Source organism: Buceros rhinoceros, unplaced genomic scaffold (assembly GCF_000710305.1).
Source record: "Buceros rhinoceros silvestris isolate BGI_N320 unplaced genomic scaffold, ASM71030v1 scaffold29814, whole genome shotgun sequence".
Lineage (NCBI taxonomy): Eukaryota > Metazoa > Chordata > Aves > Bucerotiformes > Bucerotidae > Buceros > Buceros rhinoceros.
In genome coordinates this window covers 34,935-43,253 of record NW_010410483.1, presented here as the reverse complement: position 1 = coordinate 43,253, position 8,319 = coordinate 34,935, and positions in this window count along the sequence as shown.

Below are 8,319 nucleotides of genomic sequence, written 5' to 3'. Positions count from 1 at the left end.
TACAAGCTTCATCTCCAGACTGTCTTCGCAACTCACCCTTCTTGCTGTTGCTGCTTGCTGAAGGGAGCCATATGGGTTTTGTACTGAACGTTACATAAATGCTAATATGTAAGTATATTTGGAGGTGGCATATGGGCAGTAGTAAATGGGAATGAGTGGTTTTTTGGTTCAGATTATACAGGCAGGTTCAGTGAACCCAGATGCTGCAGTGGGTTAGCCAGGAAGCTTCATTCACCTGGAGTCCCAGGTTCAGATCTTGATTGGGGTTATTGCTGCACTTGGCTGCACTGGCTGACTATGTCAACAGTACTGATGTTTGCCAGCAGATGCAGAAATCCTGAAGGCTTCACACAGTCTGATCTGGGTAATGCAGCAGACCTGTCATATGCAGAGATCTCTGGTCTTTGGGATACTGTAGGCACAAAGGTACAGGTTCGAATTCCTTGTGTCAATTTAGAAAAGTGATGTTGTAGTCTAGTAGCTAACAGACCAGTCTGCTATAGCTCGTAGATTTTACCTTTGAATCCTCGCTGAGCACCACAAAGTCCTGCAATGTGTGGGAGTGGGAAGAAATCAGTGCCCTCTGTCAGGGAGGGTGCCCTGATTCGCACTGGTGCCATGCATCCTCTGTGCTCAGGCAACAGGTATTTGAGGTGAATCTGAAAGCTCTGGACTGAGTCCCATCTGGCATCAGGCGAGCTGATGCCTGCACAGTAACTGGCCGTATTAAGAAATTTCCTACTAATTAGACTTTACTCTCTTCTGTTTTTCAGTGTTTGGGGAAATTACTCATAGAGCCCCAAGCAAAAAAAAAAAAAAATCCAGAGATGGAAATTTTTCATGAAACTGTAGATAGATCATCCCCTTTGATGATAATACCATAATTTTATCTGTTCTGATTATAAGGTTAATTAGATTAGAGCATTTATACACAAAGGAGAAATGACAGCATTCTAACAGATTTTTACAACTTGCTCAGAGGTTGGCTTACAGCAAATCCACTGCGGTCACTACATTCTCCACCTCTGTCACAGCCTGATGCCTCTTGTTTACAGCCTCGCCTGCAATGTGAAACAGGGGGCATAAAGCATTTTGCCCCTGGTCCTGCCAGCTGATGAGTCCGTTTTAAAGCCTGCTCATGGCATTGCTTGCATGTCTCTCTGCATAGGGAAGTAGTTAGTTTTGAATGTCACCCAGTCCTACGGAGGCAAGTGGGAAGATGGATTGTGCTGGCAGCGATCCATCCATCTGTTCATCTGCCAACACTGATGTTTAGCTTTTCAGGCTCCCAGTTGTCTTAAATAATGCTGACCTACAGGATCTGGGGTGGGAAAGGTCACATAGCTCATTTTGTCTTCCATTTCTTAAGTAGTAATTAAACTTTCTGAGGTGTAATGGCTAGCTATATGCAGGAATTATTGATGGATATTTATGAAGTTGAGATTAAATACTTTTCTGAGATACTGTGTTTCATGAGACTTTGAACCATCGCACAGGCTGCAGCATCCCCACCATATCTTCTCAGAGTACTCCTTAAAAAAGCTGTTTCCAAAGGATTCGTATTTGTTTCCCATGAGTGATTTGGTGTCTGCATAGACAATATTTCCTCTCTTTTGATTAATATTACCAAGTTGTCTCTACAGTGTGGTTTTGCCTCTCCTTGCTGCAAAGTGTTCCTCTTTGGGTAGGTGTGGGTACTTTGAGACAATCACAAGGGCTGCAGACTTTCAGTGCTGGGCAGGAGCCAAGTTATTAGAAGAAAGCTAGTTGATTGCCTGCAGTTCAGCTGTGATGTTCTTGGTTCAGCTCTTAGCACTAAGTAATGGTAATCTAAATGTGCCTGCAAGGGTTGTCATCAGCTCCCATCATCTGTGTCTTGTTTTTTCCCAGTTACAAAAAAATCAAAGCTTAACAAGAATGTAGCAACCTTCACAAGATGCTTGGACCATTTTGCACAATGGCATGAAAGTAATGATACCTAACTGAGAGAAATACAGAGCCCAGAGCTGGCTGGGAGCAGCCAGCTTCTGCAGCAAGTTAGCGGCACAGGAAGGGGCATGGGATATCTTATGACTCTGGGCCCACGGTGGGCCTTCTTCATGCTTCATGTCATGGGGACTATGTGATGCAGGTAGTATCTGCGATCCACAGCACAGGGAGGAGGCCTCTGGTCTATTGTCTTTCTCCCTCACTCCCTTAGAAAGAGCAGCAGAACTGCTGCATTTATTCTTACTTTTCTTGACAATCTTCCATGTGCACTGGCTAGCCTGCACTGCAGGAAGGTGCAGCTTGCTTGCACAAAGCATCCAGTGCATGTAAGCAAACAAAACCATTTTCTTACAGCTGGCTCTAAACAGAGAAGCACACCCTGCCTCCTCCTCCATCGCCTTTCACTATAGAGCAGGAACTGGTGCAGTACCAAAAGGAAAGAGACCCTTGGCAATATCGATAAGTTAAAATGTATAGCTGTGGTTAGGAGCATCCCAAGAGCATATGTGTTGGCGTTAATCAGTCTTAGAATTTGTTTCTTAGTGGCATTTTAAAAACACTGCCAGTAAACCAGGCGTGACATGATGTGTGCAGGGGCACGTGGTGCCAGGTTTGTCTGTGGTGAGAAATCCCAAGGCTCTCTGTTTCTTCAGTCTGATCTCTCAAAATTCCATTGCTGTGGGGTCACTTGGGAGCTAATGCCCAGCTAGGGTCAAAGACAGCCCAGAGAGATCCTATCTTGAATGCATCTGATACAATTTTAAGTTAAGTATCTTGATATAAGGACTCTACTCTGAGAAATCTTTGGTGACCAGCTCTTTAGGACAGACTGCACTTGGAAAGTTGCCCTCTGGAATATGTGCTCTTCCCAGTGTGATGGGATTTGTGCCTAAACACTGCTGTCTCCAAGTGAAAGAACCCAGAGCTCCAGCCAGGCCAAACTGGCCACTTCTGCTCAGCCCTGAGCTGCTCTGGGCAGCTCACCACCTGCCATGTCTCTGCAGTCAGAAAAATAATACCTGCATACGCAGTAGAACAACAGTTCCCCACAGGCAGGGATCCTATTTCAAGAAGCCGTTAAGTTCCTTTAGCCTCCTCTGTCTCCCAGTGCAGTAAACCAGTTCTTCCCCTGTCTGGCCCTACCTGTCTGAGGTGGCAGCTCCTTTCTTCTAGCCATAGCACTTGCAGCCCCCACATCCCCTCGCTCCTCACCAGGGGAAAGGCAGGATGCTGCAGCTGGCTCTGTGCTCTCCACCCTGGCCAGCAGCAGGTCAAGCAGAGCATGTGGGTGTGCCAATGGCAACATTTCCCACAGGGAAGACACCAGCTGGAGTCTGTTCCAGCCACTGGTGTTCCTAAAACTTCTCATACAGGCAAGCAGTCAAAAGGAGCTAGGAAAAAAAAGAACATCCCAAATCATTTTCATGGAGGGGAAGGGAAGGGGTGCAAATCCCACTTGAAAGAGCAGCCTCTGACAGTCAGCTGCCCATCAGGTGATGGAGTGCTTCACGCCTGGAGCTGTACCACTGTTTGGAGTAAAAAGTTCTCCAATAAGTTTGTGTGTGTGGAGGGCAACTCCTAGACATCAAACACAACCGGAAAGAGTCTTCGTTAGGACAAAAAACACACTCTGAAATTTACTTATCATACTACAATGTCCCCAAAACAAGGCATCTTGTACTTTGTATACCCTTTGGTGAGTTTCAGAGGGAGTTCCACTGGCATTTATCGCTTCTTCATTAATATGTCATCAGCCTGAATTAGCAATGTTTTTCCCAGAGAAAGCAAGGCCAAAGAGAGAACTGGTACCTTAGGAAGGTGGTTCTTGTGCACCAAATCCCTAGAACACTGTGCAAGGTGAGAGGGCCCAGTGGTGACTGGAGCACAGCCTGCCCTTGCCAGTGGTTGCTACTCAGCTAAGATGAAGGGTAAAAGATGACCCTGGAGTGCATATTGCCGTGTAGGAAGTTGTGAGGGAGCCATGATGCAACCTTTGGAGAGTGCCTGGTGCTGAGCCTCAGGAAAACAGAGCTAAAAACTCTGTGCAGCAGCAGCTTTTCCACGCTTGAAACAGCTCTGGAGAGACAGGGGGTTCCCAGTGGCTATCGTGGCAGCTGAATGAAATTGTCACTTGTGGTAAGGCATCCTGAGAGCTGGGGGAAATCCTGGCGCTGAGCCCACTGGCACAGGTCCAAGTGACTTCACCAGAGCCAAGATTTTTATTCTGTATGTGAAATGAATTTCCAGGGTGAAGCTGCAAAAATAACGCCTGGTAATGAAATCTGCTTGCAGCAGGGCACCTATGCACCAGAGCCCTGCTGTGAGCAGGCGTGTTTGCACCAGCTCTGAAGAACAAGGCATTGTTCTTGAAAGAGGGGGTGAAGTGTGAAGTGCCACTGAATTTGTCTAGGATATCACATGACTGCCCACTTGTAGGCAAACACATTTTCCTGGGGGATTTTTTGACCCACTTTTTTTTTTTTGCTAGCTTTCCCTGAATTCCCACCAACTCAGAGACTACCCATCAATATCACCATAGCAACAAGAAGTCATTAATGGTATCGTGCCTGTTGACAGTCAGCATCTAAATGGTGCTGAGCTGTGTGTGAGCCATCGCCATCAGCTTCAAGGAGAAAGGCGAGAGCTCAGGGTCTCTGCGGGATGGGTCCTCTCATTCTCCTTCCCCTACCCTCTCCCCAGAGAGCTCCTGCATTGCATAGAGGCAATATGGGACGTAGTTCTTCCCTTAGCATGTTACGTGCAGTGTGTGTTGTAGGGAACTGCTACCAGGAGAAGATGGGGCTGGGTTTGCTGCACACGTAAGGATAAATGTGCCTCGATTGGGTTTGCTTGCACGGGGCTGTGGCGCTGAGAGACTCTTTACATTGCAAATAAGCAACTTACTCTGCAAACCTACGGGGAGTTCAGAGCAAAGCGGGAGGCTCAGGGGCTGGGAAAGGGGAACAGCAGGCTAAACTGTGAGGAGAGATGAAAGACATGTCATATAATTCTGCTAAATGGTGAAGGAATGGAAATTCTCAGTGGGTGTAAATTAGCATTGACAAGCTCTACTGATTTACACCCAGCTCATGGTCTGGCCCACAGTCTAAGCAGCGTCAGCATCTGAAAGGGAGGGAGTTGTTTAGAGAGGCCCGTGGGAGGAGTTGAGGATTGAGGGGTTGAAAATCTGCAAAAAAAGAAGAAAAGAAATTCTCCTAGGTAGGTAGGGAAAAGCTTGTGATGTTCCTTGGGGCTGACTCAGAGGCAGAGCCGGGCCAGCTGCACCAGTTCCCTGTCAGGACTCACTGCCTGGTAGAAGGCAACACGCAGTGCTGCGCCTTCTGAGGACAAATCCCTCAACTGAGACTGCTGGTGGGTACAGTCCTCCCAGGTTTTCTGTAGAAGCATAGCTAAGGACCTCCACGCTCAGAAGAATAGGAAGTGTGACTGCTGGGAACCATCCACGCCCCAGCCAGGACTGCTGACACACTGCCAGCCGCATTTCCTTACACCAATCCTGCCTCTGCCAGCACCATGCCAGAGAGCCTCACAGCTTTGGGATGTGACCAAACAAGGTGTAGGATGAAATCATCCATCTCCCTCACCTTCCTGAACACCTCCTTCCTCCCCCAGGTCTCTCTGAGCTTACTGATGAGGCATGCGTTGCTGGCTTGGAAGGACTTTGCTCATCCACCCTCCATCGGCTTCGGTGCTGGACGAGGTTCCAGTGCGAAGTTGATGAACTGAGAGTTAGGTTGGGGGATTTTTTCCCCAGTGGTGAGGTGAGAGTCGGGGTTCATATTTGGTTTGTTGGAAAGACCAAAGCAGTAAGCCACTGGTACACTCAAAGTTTGAAGTTTGTGTGGCAAAATACCTCTTCCTGGTGCAAGGAGGGGAGCAGAAATTTGATGTACTCCTTATTCTTAGAATTAATGTGTGACTTCTTTCCTCTGCCCTTTGCATTCTAAAGATTGGGCTGACACTCTTGGGGCAATTCCCGTAGAACAAGGAATTAGGAATCCCTTAAGCAACCCTGATGGATACTACTGTGTATCCATCTTATTTTCTTCTGTCTTCCTGGGACTGGTGGAGGCAGTGTAACAGGACATGAGAAAAGCTGCCTTTCTGTGTTCCCTGTTGGTCATGTATCGCTAGTCCAGCCAGGAGTATTTCCACCTTGAAAAAAATCCAGCATCATGACTCAGGCCCTGCACATCATGAGATTAGATCATGGGTTAAATGATGATGTTAAAAAAAAAGACTGATTTTTTTTTTATCCATTTAGTGTGACTTGGCTTTTTACCTCTTGCCAGAGAGTGAGTCAAAATTGTGAGTTGAAAAGCCAGTCTTCAGTGCTTGCTGGAAGAAAATAACTGAGAGCTTAGATGAAGGTTCTGTTGATCCTCATCACATGCTGCAAGGGGAAGGGAGTGGCCAGCTCTTCCCTGCTACTGGCTTGATTTTCTTCTCTCTCTCAGTTCTCATTCTCACTTAAACCAACATGGCCCCTGCATTTCTTGCACTGTCCCCTCTGCCTTCATAAAACACATGCAGAGGATCAAGAAGGTTTTAGAAGATCTGAGGTGTAGTTCCTGCCTCATCAGCTACCTGCTGCAGATACGCTCCACCTGTGTCTGCTCTCTCTGAAATTACTTGCCGCTGATCGCTGCTGGAGACAGGCCTCTAGGCTGGTGGTGCTGGGCTGGCTCACAAAGGCATGTCTAGCAATTGATGGAGCGTTGGCAGGGTTGTGCCGGGGGTTGCATCTCTGTCAGCTGGAAGCCGGAGGAGAGTCTGCTGCTGGCGTTAGGGCGTTGTAACTGATGTTGGACCCTTTGCTGGGGCGGAGCTTCAAGTCACAGCCTTGATCTTTTCTGCCTCGCCACACCCCCACAGCCCAGAGGAATAATAAGTTAACTTTTAGCCGTACTGCAACCATTTCCTGCAGTTAGTGTGATGTCACATCTTGTGGAGTGGGGACTCGAAGGAGGAGTGAAGGTGCCAGGCTGCACATGGTCTCATGTGGCTTTGTATTCCCAGATCTCGCAGGGGCCTGGATAGCTTTTTTGGGCTCAGGTTTGCCTCACAGAACTGCATGTGTCTGAGCAAGGAGCCTGCAGCCAGCTACGGAGCAGGGTTGAGGCTGTGCTCAGCTCATGTCTCTTCCTCACAAGGCTAGTAGTGCTTGCTCTGTGTATATGCCAAGACCAGGGTGGGTGGTGGGCAAGATCTGCTTTGCATGACCCAAAGGCATGGGAATATTTGCTTCATGGTGTGTACACAGGACAGGAAAAAACACTGGGGTCCTGAATGTCAGCTAACTCAAGCCTAAGCGTTGGCTCTGCTTTGTTAGAACCCCCGTGGGCTCTTTCTCCAGCTGTAAGAGGGACCAGAGTGGCTCATGGTGTCACAGACAAGTGCAGAATCTATCAATCAGGTGCACCCTGCAGGTTCGTAGGTGCTGTGGGTGATCTGTCCCAGGAGAGGACTTTATCGCAAACAGGACTTTCTTCCGCCTGAGAAGGAGTCCTCTAAAGGAGCTTTGTGGCCAACTAGGGTGTTGATTCACTGAAAGCTCGGCGGATGATGGGTGGTGCCGTCTCCTGGGGCACTTCACAGCCAATGCTGCCGAGCTGGAACACGCAATGGGGGTGTCACACTGATGTCTCCAGGAGCGTTTGTTACAGTAACCAACACACTCAGCCTTCCTTTGCTGCAAGGTAACTGCTAACCCTCCCAAGCTCCATTCTCTCTGCTGCGTTGTCAGCAGGACTGTTGGAGCAATATTGTCCAAAAGGTTGAGTGGTGCATCGGTGAGACCAGTGCGGGGGGTAGCCTTTCTCAAAGCAAGGAATCAAGAGGAAACACAGGTCATCTGGAAAGTACTCTGCCTGAAATCAGTGCACTGGAATGCCTGCCCTTAGAGGTAGGCTGGAAGTATCGTGTCGTCACAGCCTTTCTGAAGGAGGAACACAAGAAGAAAACCATGCTGTGACACAAGGAGAAGCTGCTCAGACTTAGATTGCAGCCAGAAAAATTCATCAAAACCACGGCTGCTAAGTGCACAGTTGTGTGGAGCAGTAGGGCTTCTAGGGTGAAACCTTTCATATCAATAAAGCGCAGTTCCCGAATAAAAAACCCACAAAAAGGGAGTCAAGAGTGCTTAAGACCTTAAGTGATTCTATAAAATGTTCAGATTAGCTTTTCCACTGCCTTGAGACTATTCAGGAGCCAATCCGACCAAAACAGAAGTTCGTGCGAAGTTATGGTGATTCCTTCAATCTCCCTGGTGAAATTGCGTGTACCATAGCAGGATGTTCCCATGAGGTT